Source organism: Perca fluviatilis, chromosome 1, assembly GCF_010015445.1.
Source record: "Perca fluviatilis chromosome 1, GENO_Pfluv_1.0, whole genome shotgun sequence".
NCBI lineage: Eukaryota > Metazoa > Chordata > Actinopteri > Perciformes > Percidae > Perca > Perca fluviatilis.
The window spans coordinates 18,650,642-18,665,486 of record NC_053112.1 but is presented as its reverse complement, the minus strand read 5'-3'; the positions used below and the strand labels follow the sequence as shown (position 1 = coordinate 18,665,486).

The window sequence follows — 14,845 nt, the reverse complement described above, 5'->3', positions numbered from 1 at the left end:
CATTGTGAGCATTGTATAATCCAAAGCAAAATTCCTTGTATGTGTCCTCATACCTGGCAAATAAAGCTGATTCTGATTCTGATAATTGCAATAGTTAAATAACTGGAAGTAAGTGTGTTTTTCAAATGTTCTACTGAAGGATTGGTGCAATTGAGAAATATAATTTTCTCTTTCACTTATGTTGTTATAATAATATATACAGTATATATATAAATGTGCCAAGAATATATGCAATCAGATATATGAAAAATGTAACAAGAGCAGAGAGCAACAATAATATAATACAATAATAATATACAAATAAAATATAGAATAAATAGGCCTATTCTAAATAGCATAAATCTTTCATCACACAAATGTGAAAACCCACTAAAGAGAATCTAATTATTACACTATAGCACTAAGAACAGAAAACACAAACTAAAACTAAAACCGGACCTTTCTGACTTTCCTTGATGCAAAATCATCAATGATGTTATCGTATGATATCTGCTCCCCTATTGAGTGATTGATATTGATGACGGCAAGGCCAGTGAGCCGTTCCTGGGACATGGTTGACCTCAGGTATGACTTGATCAACTTTAGTTTTGAAAAGCTCCTGTCTGCTGGCGCCACAGTGACTGACAAGTGCAATCCTAAAATCAATCCAAAAGTTGGAGAAGATCTCCGATAGATCCTTATCATGCATAAAAGTGATGAGCTCAAGCAGTGGCGCCAAAGCGATGTTTAAAAAGAAAATAATACAAATATTTATATTTAGCTGCTGTTGTGCGTTTGTAAATCATTTCTGCATTTCCTCAATGTTATTATATAACATTTTAGAGGACTAACAGGCTAGATAAGGCGCCCTGTCTCATAAGATTCTATCAAAGAATGTTGACATAGAAGGGGGGGGGGGGGGCTGAGTGAGCAGGTACGAACGCGCACTTGAAGTAGTAAGTTGCCGTCTATGGAAAAAGAGCAAAGCAAAACAGCTGTTGGGGCTAAAAATAGAAAAAGAAAGAGGGAAAAGGAGATGACATGTCAAGGGATGCGACAGCAGTTAAATAAGTGGATGGTGAAAGGCAACAGGTAGGATTTAAAGTGTGACGTCTGTGCTTGGAGGCTCGCAAATATTGATGTTAACAGATTGGTAAATATAAGGTAGCATGCACAATACATGACAAGAAGAAAAATAAATAAATATGAAAAACATATATAAATATTTAAAATACAAAATGTGAATGTAATTTCAACAGCAGCACAACCTTACTGCATAATAGTTATCTTATCTGATGCCATCACTAGGCTGATTTAAGAATTGAATTTAGGCTGCTATATTTAAAAGTGAGTTCATTTCATTCAGGTGTGAGGATGGTGGACCAGGAAAGACAGGGGAAGGCAACAGGTAAGTCTAACATTAGGTGGAAGTGTAGGGGGAGCCACTTGATACCAACAGATTCATTTCTTAAATATTGATATGGAAAAACTAATGAAAAATCTATTACATAATGTTTGTTTGACAATATGTCTTAGTGGAGAAGAACACAGGCACGGAGTGAATGAGACAGAGGGTGTCATGAGGTTGGCGATGGCATCACGTAGAGATGAGACCAGTGATGGCATCAGGTAGGAGTTCTATTAGTTAGACCACACAAAACTAAATGTCCAGTATGGTTTGAAGTTCTGTTGACCAACCTATTCACTATGTCCTTTTTGGGGGAAGAAATAGTGCAGACAGAGATGGAAAGCCACCACCACTCAAATCACATCAACCAGGGGTGATGATTAGGTTGCCAATTGTCACAATTTGGTTGCCAAGGGCAACCGTGCAACCGTTAACGTCGCTGATATACTTTAATATAAACCTTTATTATTATTAAAGCCCATACATGATGATGTCCAGCACTTTCTTTTTTTTTGGGGGGGGGGGGCGCTGCATACCCCTCTGACACTGGGTAGTTGCGCCCCTGCGCTCAAGGAGGCTCGTGGTCCCCTGTTCCCCACCTTTTTTTTAAGTTATCGTGCCGCCCCCCCATGAGTAATGAAAAAATGCCGCCCCGGGCTGCTGCCTGGTTTGCCCATGCCAAAAACCGCCACGCAGGGGCAATGGGCCATATCCTGTCGGAACTGCTCTCGGATGGATTGTCAATGGTCTATTTGAAGATCGCACAGACGCTGACTCAGAAGACTGTGGGTGTTTTACGAGATACAGTAAGTCACATTTCAGTAAAGCTTTTGTTACAGTAGTTTAATCAGGACTATCCCGAGCGCCTGTGTGATGACATGTTGGAAATTTCACATCGTTTAAGAGATGCACAGCATGATCCATTGGGAACTGAACCCCTGTTAAATTGGCAATAGTACCGATCACCTCCCTCCACAAACTAGGTACCCTGGACATTCCCACATAACATGCATAAAGGAGCCAATGGTTCCCTGGGGGCAGAATAACAATATGGGTTAGAAACCAAACCCATTTGGTGTCTTATTCTCGGTGTTAAATGGAGCTTAAGCGAAAGTTCTTTCAGGACGACGACTTAAACATAATCACTTCTCATTCCCCTGAATGGATCAGCTGTTGAGGTGTTCACTTTAGTCTTAACCAATCAGAAGCGGCCATGAAATTCACGAGCTAATCACTGCACGACATCCCTGTTTTAAACCTGTCTCTCTCTCTGCTGCTCAGTTGTCATTTCAGGATACGAGCACCACCCTCCTCCTCCCCTGCTCCTCCGGTCTTCGCCCCTCACGGCTCCTGGGTCCTCTTCCAGCAGGCCTCTCCCGGCGGCCTTCAGCGTTGGTCTTCGGGCTCCTCACGCCACCATCAGTGTTTAGACTCCATCGGGGGGTTCATACTTTGGCCCTACCCCTTTTTATTAATTTATTAATTTTTAAATGATGGTGGAGTCTAATCTCCAAAGACTGTACTGTACATTTCATGCACATGTACAATAAATCATTAGATATCTGCAATGAAGTCTCTCCTGATTGAAATAGGCCCTATGGCAGAATTTCAAATGTTTATACCTGTGATTTGGGTTTTTGGAGGCACCAGCCACATTACCCCAAATAGCCTACCAGTCTAAGTCCTGTCCCACTTCACTATCTCTATCCCAGGCTTTCATTCCTGGTGTGGGCATATATTTCTGGGAATTTAATTTATCATACAGATATGACACCATCTTCTTGGGAGAATTATGTATCCAACTCAAAATGGGATGGTCCTTTATATTAGACCCCCAAGGAACACTGTAGGCTTTACAGGCTGATCTCATTCTGAAGTAAAACAAAAGGGAGTGCTTGTCAACATATTGAGACACCAATTCTTGAAAGTCAAGAATAGCGCTTTCCCCACTAACATCCTGAAGGGTATTAATCCCTTTATCTTCCCAATGTTTGTTAGCAAATGGTTTTCCCCCAGATAGAAGGTGACTATTATACCATAATGGGGATGCCTTGCACCATATATTTTTAATTTTAAGAATTTTTCTGCTGCTCTTAATACTTGTATCATATACGTCAAGATCGGACCATAATGTAACGCACATTTTTTGGTAGACATACCTATCAGAGGAAAGTCTTTCAACCATATTGGTGCTATTAAGCCTTGTTCTATACTTCTCCAAGAAGAAGTGTTATCCTCCTCCATCCAGCATCTTAAACTTTTTTAAATGAGTGCCCAATGATGAAGCTTAAAGTTAGGTCACGCCAATCCTCCATCCATCTTATTGACCTGGAGGGCTGAACACCTCAATTGCGGGCGTTTACCATTCCATAAATTACTTGTGTAACTTAAGTGTCCAATTTTTGCCAATATCCTGCTGGAGGTGCCAGTGGGATCATTGAACTCATAAAATTAATGCAAGGTAAAATGTTCATTTTGAGGACTGCTATACTGGGTGGCACTGAACTTGGTAAACATCTCCATCTATTAATATCTTCTTCTGTTCTTTTCAAAATTGAAGAATAATTTATTTTAGTAACAGACAATGGGGAAGTATTAACCCTAACACCCAGGTAGAGGACCTCAATTGCAACATTAATCTGAGCCGGGACAGTTAGCCTACTTTGATCCGTACTGATAAGCATAAGCGCTGATTTTGACAGATTAACTTTGTATCCAGAGAGATATCTGAATGACTCTACTGCATTTTAAACGCATGGGAGAGTGTACTGAACATTTGCCATATAAATGAATGTATCATTCACATAGAGCAATATTGAATGAGATGTCATACCTACTGAAATAGGAGAAATTGTAGGCAAATTTCCACCCCCCACGCATACGCGGGCCGATGGATTAGTATGCAGCGTTTGAATCATATTGATACATTTATTGCCAAACTTAAATTCTTTCATGAACCTCCAGAGACATGGCCATTCCAAACAGTCAAACGCCTTTTCGGCATCTAGGAATAATAGACCACAGTCAGGTGGGATTTTATGTGATGCACTCAATACGTGTAGTAGCCGGCGAAGATTATCGGAGGCCAAACGTCCCTTCATAAAACCTGTCTGATCTGGGCTAATTATTTTCCCTATTAATTTCTCGAGTCTACTGGTCAGAACCTTGGAGAATATCTTGAGATCAGCATTTATCAAAGATATTGGGCCGTGACTGGCACACTCTAAGGGGTCCTTACCAGGTTTAGGAATAACTGTAATCAAGGCCGTATTCAGGTCCCTAACAAAAGCCCCCTGTTCAATTTAAAAAAGTTAGTGAAGTCTGTTTCAGAATTTTGTATACAGGTGTCTCATTGATTTCTTCTGTTGAGGACACGACACCACGTCTAAAACATCTAATTGCTGGTATAGTTCTTCTTGCCTCCTGTTGCTTTGGGGTTAGTGCCAACAAATGGCTTGGCCTGCTGCCCTCTGCATAGTACTTGCATTTGGTTATATGGATCATATATTCCACCCTACGTCTTAATAAATCATTCAGTTCTGCCTGTCTTGTTTTAAGCTGGTTTTCTTTTGCTGAGGGGTAATTTCTTTTCAGATCATTTTCCAAAAACTTAATTTCCTCTTCTAACTTGGAAATATTTTGCAATGTACTTTTATGTAGGTGAGAGCTGAACCATATAGCATTATTCCGTATGAAACCCTTGATAGAGGCCCAAACCACAGTCACATCTGAGACACTGTCCCTATTGAAATTTATAAATTCCTCTAACTTTGGTCTCAGCTGTGTCAGGAATTCCTCATTTTTTAAAAGGGAATTGTTAAACCTCCATCTAGTAAAATTAGTCTTGATTTCCCCATAATTAAAGGTAGACAGAATTGGATTATGATCGGATAAATGTCTGGGCAGAAACTCTACTGAATGTACTAAAGATAACAGATGATACAAGAATGTAATCTATTCGTGAAAAGGTTTTATGCCTTGAGGAGAAAAAAGTATAGTCTTTAGCTGATGTATTATGCACCCTCCATACATCAATTAAATTCAAATCATCTATGAATAGGTTCAGTGCTTTGGAAACAGATCCCTGAGTGTTTGATACCACTGTAAGAGACTTATATAGACACATATAGTTGATAATCATTCAGCTTTAATAATTGCGAGGTAACTGAGGGGAAAAAATTTGCTTCAAATACAACTGGACTATATAGGCTAATGAAAGCAACTTTTTTACCTTGAATGGAAGTACAGCAAAAAGCTAAACGTCCATCATTGTCAGAGCCAGTTCGTTCAACTAAAAGATTAATACCTCATCTCATTAATATCAGAACTCCTTTTGTGCGAGTACCGTCAGCCGCTGCATCAACTGGCTTGTAAAAGTGATTCTGAACTCTAGCTACATCATTAGGTTTGAGATGGGTTTCTTGAAGCAGTGCGATATTTCATTCTTTCTATGTAAGAAGTCTAAGATTTTTTAGCATTTGTAAGGAGAGTTTAGTCCCCTAACATTAAATGACATAACAGAAAAGTGTTCCAATGTGTCTGTGTTGTTAACCTTCCCCTGGATTTGGGCCTCTGCGTTGTTGGTGGAGCCCTGTCTGTTCCCTTCCCTCCCCTCCCCCCGCCCCCACATCCCGGCACCCACTCCCTCTTTTAGTTTGTAACATCTGTGAGCGTCACTCAGCAATGTCACGCACCGAACACTCACCCCCCCCCCCCCCGAACTTGTATACACGCACACGCCCACAAAAAGAAAAAGAGAAGTAAAATAGAAAATACAGCAGTTTGCTTGTCAAAGATATTCCCCAGTCCACCTACTTCACATTTCCCCCCGCTCAAACATAACACACACCCTATACAGTAATAAACAACCCTGCTCCTTAGAGTACTAATGTTAACACACGTTTAATGATGTAAATGAGGAACTGAAAACCAACTAGCAATTAACAATTCAGGCCCAAATTTAGGTATTGTTGTCTAACATCCAAAAACTAAATGTAATTTGGAAAAGTAATTGATTGGAATAGCGTTAAGACCCACTAGCTTCGCTTATCACGGTGGGCCTAGCTGTAATATGGAAAATGAACCTCTGTACCATGCTGAACGTTGAAAATGAACAAGTTAACTGAGCCATTGCATTATGGTATGTTATATTAGACACAAACTATATGATTAGATAGATAGATAGATAGATAGATAGATAGATAGATAGATAGATAGATAGATAGATAGATAGTTACTTTATTGATCCACAAGGGGAAATTCAAGGTCCAAGTAGCTTAAGATATCACACACAACATTCACATACATCACAAACAGGATGATACAAAAGCAAATCCACATGAATAGCATGGACAATAAAAGAAAAAATACTAAATAAAATAAAAGAAAAAATCCACATGAATGTACTAAGGGATGTATAAGCATGAGATGCTTGCAGTGAGAGGGCAGGAACTGACCCTGTGATTCAGTATGAGTGTGTGTGTCATGATGGTAGTGCAAATAGGTCCAATAGTGCAAGGATAAAGTCTAGAGACCAGCATTAAATATGAACAATATAAGAGAATAATGTAAACATAGTAATATAAAAAATATAGCAGTGCAAGGATAAAGTTTAAAAAAGACAGCATTAAATATGGGCATTATAATTCCACATTATTTGTGTATCTTAATCAGAAACCGCTTGGGCTTGTCCATAATGCTATGGCATATTGCTAGGTTAGCCTACCCGGACCAGCCAGCCAAGGTTCTCACTGCTCCTCCATCCCCTGCAAAACCTGTGGGTCTTGCCTAGGATCTTCTTTCCCATGTCCTAGCACTGAAGATTTCAGAGCTTTGTTTGCCTCCTCTGCTGAGTTAAACGACATCTTCATGCCCTTGCAGTCCTGACCTAAACCCCATTGAACACTTGTAGGATCAGCTTGGGCGTGCTGTTCGTGCCAGAGTAACCAACACAACCACGTTGGCTGACAAATGCTGCTTGAAGACTGGGATGCCATCCCACAGCAGTGTGTGACCAGGCTGGTGACCAGAATGAGGAGGAGATGCCAGGCTGTTGTGGCTGTGTATGGTTCTTCCACATGCTACTGAGGCTCCTGTTTGTGAAATGAATAAATTGTTGAATTGCCAGTATGTCTTGTTTCTTCAAACCTCAATCATCCAATCCACCAAACACTAAACAAGTCAATGGCAGAAAAGGCTGTATGGCATTGGCAGAGAATATTTGGCTTTGAGAACCAGAGCATGTGTGGCCAGAGAGACCTCAACAGCTAGAGGTTGAAGGAGATAATATGGAGGTAAAAAAGTCAGCTACCACAAACCTCATTCGAGTAGCTGAAAACACAGACTCTGTGAAAAAGCTTATCAACTACTATTCCAGTTGGTACAAACTGAAAAAGGTTGTGGCATGGGTCCTGAAACTCAAGGCAATGCTGAAGCATATGAGTAAAATGAGAAAGGAGTTGTTTGCAAAAAATATCCAAACTGGTCAAATTAGACAACAAACAGTGGAGCAACAAATGCAAGCCTAAAAAATAAACATGGCCAAAGGAACTCTAACCCCTATTTTCCACCAGGCGCTACGGCCCCCGCAAGCAATCCACGAGCATACAAATTAATGTTTCATATTCCACCACCCACGACGCTGCGTGTCCCAGAAGCGTGCAGGAAGCAGCTCTCCACTCTTCTAAAGATGCAATAGGTCTATTTTCTTGCGAGCCGTAAGACGGGCTATTAAGAGTTGGAAGCCGTCTCAGCAAATCTTCTATGCCAGCGGAAGTCTTGCATCCAGCTATTATACCTAAGGATTCATATATCCCCACTCTGATACTTAGGGATACTCATGAAAAGATTGGACACTGTGGAAGAAATGATATGCTGTACCAGCTTCGTCAAAGGTTTTGTATCCCCACTGCAAATTCCACTGTACCAAAGTTCCGGTCAAGATGCCTTGTCTGCAGAAAGGTCAACGCCTGGAGAAAAGTACAAAAAATGGCTGACCTGCCTAAAGACAGGCTTCAACCAGATAAGCCACCATTTTTTCATGTTGAAGTGGACTATTTTGGGCCATCTTTGGTCAAAAGAGGGCGCTCAACTGTCAAAAGATATGGTGTGATTTCCACATGTCTAGTAACAAGAGCAGTGCACATAGAGATTGCACACACATTGGAAACTGACTCGTGATTGTTGATGACTCTGCCACAAGAAACTCCTGTTTTAGGTAGAGTCATTCAGACCATGCCAGATGCAAAGAGACTTGTTCGCAGAGTGTTGGTCGAAACAAAATCAAACACTCTAGAAAGACCTGTTGATAAACTCTGTCTTGTTTGTGAAACAGACTCTTAACTAGATTCTTATGAATCTTACTAAAGTGTAAAAAACAAAACAAAAAGAGGTGAAAGTGTTTCTTCTGTATTATTGTTTGAGTAATTGGTTGCCTTACTGTCTCTCAATTAGGGGCCGAAAAAAGCAGGAGCCATAGTGGACTGGGGGTGATTTTGAGTTTCTGTATTATTGTAGTTATTTGATGTTGCCATATATTGTATTCAATGAGGTGTGTTGTTGCAGATCTAATGTACTCTAGTTCTATGTTTCAGCTAGATAGAGAAAACTGTTGTGGGTCAGCGGTAGCTGCTGGGCAAAATGTTTTTTTGACCATGACGTAAAGTTTGTAACGAATAAAGAAGTGAAAATAAAGAAAGAACAAGTCAAGACTAATTTTGCCTACTGCTGACAGAAGTGGATTTAATATAAGGTGTGATTTTGCCACTACAATATTATTACCATATTTTACTAATGTGTAGGCTACATTAGGAAGTAGGGAGTACTAATAAGCACAACAAAAAGTGTCATTACAGCATCCAACATGTTTCATTGCATACTGTATTGCCACCCACTGACCTATAGCTACGAGGTATCGATAAACTTGTGGTAAGGATCAACATGTTTTTCCAACAATGGACAATGTCCTACAGGGGATGAAGTGTACCAGGATTCTATTTACACAAATTGACTTTGTATTTTGACCCTGACATATAATCCTGTTTCTTTTCTTTTCTTTGCTTTGGGAGGGGAGAGGTTGATAGTGAGCAACAGATCAAGATAATATTGTTCATACACTTTCATTAACACGTGGGAAAAAGGACACAATAGTTTCCTCACAGCAAAGGAAAAGTTCATGTCATATCTTTAAGTTCCTTTATGTTCATGAGAAGTGTAGTGAAATTAATTGTAAGGAAAGGTTATATCATTTAACTCTCTGCTGTGGGGGCAGCAAAAGCACTGCCAAGGGTGGTTTCGGTTTTCGACTCTGCTGATGGTCAGCAAATTTTGTTTCATTTCAATACGTGAAGGAAAATAAAAAAAGAGCACAAACGAAAGAGAGAAAGAGAGAGAAAGAGAGATAATTTTCTAATTGTGAAGTGAAAACAGAGACAGTAACTTCCCTGTGAGAACCCCCAGCACAACACGGTGGTGTTTTTTGTTGTTGTCAAAAAGGCCCATACGCAATCCTGACCACAGAAAATCCAACTATGGATATGGAAACTGCACATGTGTGTGTTTGTGTGTGCAAGTGTACTGATTTCTTAAGTTGCTATTCAACTTCTCTCTTGTACATTATTTTTACTAAGGAAAATATGCAACCATTTATGAAATTATTACATTCCACCGTATGACACATTACAACAGCTCGCTGAGTAATGCTGATGTCACTTCCTCTGATGAAAGGTGGAAAAGCAGAGGTCTGACAGAACTCCTGATTTCCTTCCACCACAGGTTGATACAATACATCAGCAGTCGACTACATACAGTACAGTATGTTAATTGTCCATACAGACAAACTAAAATATAATTATTCTATTACACACAAAACACTTCAGCACTATATTCAGCAATAAAAAGTGATCAGATGACGAGGCAAGGCAAGACTAAGCTTTCTTAAACAAATCTGGAAACTTTTGAGTAATTTATTGTGTGGTTGTACCTAATGGTTTGCTTATGCTTAAACAAGTGTTAGTTTCATTAAGGAACAGACAACATGGGTTTTTGCCCTGCAGGAACATATGACCTTCTGCAAACTGAACATTTAGTCTATGTCATACTAATGCTAAATGCCAAATTTCTCATTTTCTCTGTTTCATGTTGACTTTCTGATCTCTGTCACTCCCCCACAGAAACACTTCCCATATTTATTTACTATCATACCCACTGCCATTTCTCACTTGTCATTCCCCATGACTAATGACATTTTAATTACTGAAGCACTTGTTTGCAATTAGCAAATGTTGCAAAATGTCATAAAGTTAGATTATGTTATATTGTAACATTAAATGTGTTGGGAGAAGTCAAATATGTGCATATTGCAATATCACAAACAAGGTCTCAGTAGTAAGAAAAAAAACCCCCCAAAAAACCTCAGCACAGTAGGGGAAAACATGGAAGAAACCTCAGAAGAGGAACGTTCAAGAGAGATTCTCCCCCTCCCAGCAGGAGCCATACTGTAGGTGTTAAAGTTAGATAACATGAAAAGGTGTGCCAAAAGATGAATATGTAACATAAAACCTCCTAGTACTTATTGTAAGTACAGTACATGAGTAAATCTACTCAATAACTTTTCATATCTTGACATTGCTTGACAGAATAAATATAAATGAAACTTTTCAAGTGTTTGTTGTTGTAGTTTTGTGCAACCAAAAAAAGCATTACAATATAGCAAGAAGAAAAAGAACATAAGCATAAAATATATTACACAAGAGCAAACACTGTATATGTAAATATTTACCATTAACAGTACTGACACATTATTACTGTTGTAGGCATTTCTCAGACATCAAAGCCAGTGAGGTTAATTATTTGAGTTTGTTTTTTGTTATGTTATTCTGAATGGGTGAAAAATGATGTTGCTCAATCTAATGAATTACAGGCAAATCTTGTTTTACTATTGATCCTTTACTCTGGATTTTATTTAACAATACATTTATTATTTTTTGGATAATTACAATTACATTACATGACAATAGCATTTACTTTAAGGGGTGCGAGGCTAGGGACTGATGAAGTTTTTGCCATTTTGGTCCAAATTGTTGTAACTCTATGTTTATAGGATCTACTACAACATCACAACAACATCACTTGTTTCAGTTTAAACACAGAAAAGAACATTTTCCAGCCTGAGGATGAAAGTGTTTAAAGCTCAGAGTTTGAAAGTATCATTTGTTAGGTTTCACATTTTTTTTTGCCACTACAATATTATTACCACATTTTACTAATGTGTAGGCTACATTAGGAAGTAGGGAGTACTAATAAGCACAACAAAAAGTGTCATTACAGCAGAAAGTATCATTTGTTAGGTTTCACATAAACAAACTTACCTTTTATTTAAATATAGAACATGTCTTTATACACTACATTATATATTATATATAACATATTTCATCATTTAGAGGAACACAATTTTCTCAGTGGGATTTAACACCATTTAAAAGTCAATAAAAGATTGTATTTATTTTGAGAGGACTTTTGTAATGTCAAGAGACCTTTATTAAACCACATACAAGAATATTGCAATCACTGCATGTTGCTCAATGATTTCCCGCTTTACAGCTGCATTGCAACATTGGTTCCTGAAAACAATACATCATCATACTATAAATACAACAATGTAGTAGTAGGCCTATACAGTGTTAATTTTTTAACCCTAACCCTAACTGTTTTGCATGTAGTCTGATGATTACTGTCAACATTGACATGTCCACAGTCAACGTATAGCCTAAATCTATTTCTGAACCTTTGCCAGTGACAGACACTTCCCGTCTTATGTATGTCTTTATGTACAGTAACTGTGCACTTCCCTTTCAATAACAACCTCAAACATTCCCTTGACAGTTCTCTCTTTGCAAACTGCGCGGATTTGATCAGCTGATCGTGTTTTGCTGAGCATGGAGCAATTTGAGTGTGATTACCATAAATCCCAGTGTAAAATCTCCTGTAGGAGGCCGGGGTTGTACAGAGGAGGGAAAGCCTACACCAGTAATTACACCAGTTGCACTGTAACACTGGTGATCAATTTGTGACCAAATAACGAAACCCCAAAAGTAAAATTGGTGCATCAGCTCTGCTCACCTTGAAGAAGCCTATAGACTTGAGATATATTTATGCATCTTTGCATTTACAGCTTAAATCTGATCAGCTCACTGCATGTTGCCTACACTGACCCAAAAATACTGATTAACAAGAAGAGTCTACAGCCATGCTAGCAGCTCATCAAACTAATTAGCACTAAGTACAGCTTAGGCTGGAATGTTTAAGTATTTGAGAATTAAAATGTTGTCCTGCTGGTGGCACTGCAGGAAAAGTCAGGGAATCACCAAAGTCATTAGAATTCATCCTCCTGGGACCTTTAATATCAGTATCAAATTCCATGGCAATCATCTAACAGTTGTTGAGATATTTCGGTCTGGACCAAAGTGTTGGACCGACAGACAGACCCACATTGTTATGAGCCATGTGTGTTACATTACACCAGAGTGTAATAAGACTTTTTCCGCAACTTCCTCGTGACTTCCTATATCTTCACTATGATTTCCACACAGTGTGCGAACTACGGGGGAGCTAGGGGGAGCTTGGCTCCCCTTAATAAGATATGGGCTCCCCTGAAAATGTGATTTGTGAAATTTTGGGGTGTCTCTAAAGATATTGACAATGTGTCATTTTGACGTGCAATTTCAGTTTTGTGTAATGTGATCATCGTGGATTATTATGTGTAAAACTGCAAAAATATCATTCATTCATGCAAGATGGCGATTTAAACCTAATTCACTTCAATAAAGATAACTATACATGCTATTTGTGTTATGAGCATCAAAGCGTGGCGGCGCTGCGGTGCAAATTCAACTCACGTTTAGTAGGCTACATGTTAACTCAAAGATTTGAGAAGAAATTGTTGGAAGAAATTAAGAAATTGTGTAGCGATGACGTTAATAGCACGACTAATTCACCTGTTGCAAGCCCTGTTAGCACATCTCCCACCGGGGTGACAACGCAAGAAGAAGATGAAGAAATAATGTCCTCTCTGGCTGAAGATGATCCTAACCCCTCTTGCTCCTCTCTCTCCCGTTAAATTGGAACAGCCAGCAGTGGAGAGACTGGAAGAGCCCATATACATGGCTGTTTGTTAAGGATGGAAGCTTAGGGTGCGTCGCTAAGGTGTAATTGAATGGAGGAATTCTGGTATTCTTCGGTAGCCTGAGTAACTTTAACTGTTGTTCATGTGAAATCTCAACGACAGCCTGATGCTTTGTTTATAGACTGGCTGTTTGCTATTTGACCTATCTACTCCTGTTGATAAAGTATGATAGGGTGAATCCTGTAGCGGATACACTTGTAAGTCATTAAGTTGCAAGGACTCGTGGAAAAAGTGGGCTCCCCCGAAGGCCACGGTATAGGTTGAACACAGTACCTTAAGGAGATGTTGTTATCTGCGTGAAATTGATATTTATAGACAGAAACAAAAAGGATTATAAACTCTGTCTCATAGAGGTTGATGTATAGTAGAGGGACACATTACTGTATTTTCTTGACCTGGGTTGGGCTACTTTTAAGCTTGCTATCAGTTGGAAGGTTTTTGTCATTGTCACTATTCTCATTGATTGTTCTTTGCCACTATTCCCTTCTTGCAAAAAGGTGTTAGACTTGAGGGCATTGATCTGTTGCTAAAACAACCTCCAATCTTCTTTGAAGGCTTTCCACATGATTTTGGATCCTGATTATAGGGATTTATTCCCATTCAGCCACATATTGCAGCCTGTTCTCATTAACCATTGTTCAAAAGTTAAAGTGTCCATATTATAAAAAAAATCACTTTTTCTGGGATTTGGGGTGTTATTTTGTGTTTTTGGTCCTTCCAAACTTTACAAACTTGGAACAAAAAACATCCATGCTGTTTTGAGTGAGATACAGGTTTCTGAATGTATCCTGCCTTCAGTCTCTGGGAGAGCTGGTCCAAATCAGCAGGGCCGTCTACGTCATCGGCCGAAACATTTGGTGTGTGCTAACCACTTTAGCTAATACCACATCAGCTAGCTGTTTCTCAGTACAAGGCAGGATTAGCCGGGAGACAAAAGAATTGTACAGAACTACTTACATGTCCCTTGTCTGCTAGCTAGCTAGTAGTAGTAACTAGCTAGTAGTCCTTACCTAGCTAATGCGCATGTGCGTCTCCCAACAAAGATGGGATAGGAATGTGATGCCTCACTCTGTAGCTAAAACAGAGAGCTCAACACAGGGTGAAAAGAGTAGCTGCAGCAATGTGCAGTACAACAAAAATATGGTGTTTTTTGAAAATGTAACCATGTAAACCTATTCTGGTACAACCTCAAAATACAATTATGAATTATGAACCTGAAAATGAGCATAATATGGGCACTTTAAGCACTGTAATTTGTAAGCATTTTATGTTTTTGT

At 39.1% G+C, this 14,845-nt stretch overlaps 1 long non-coding RNA gene across 1 annotated transcript; it reads left to right on the top strand.

Annotated features, from left to right (window-relative positions):
• The first annotated feature begins 979 nt into the window (after positions 1-979).
• LOC120545674 lies at positions 980-1,543 on the top strand. The gene is made up of 3 exons (XR_005636725.1): positions 980-1,071; positions 1,346-1,387; positions 1,516-1,543. It is a non-coding gene; the product is annotated as an uncharacterized LOC120545674 (long non-coding RNA).
• Positions 1,544-14,845: the final 13,302 nt, after the last annotated feature.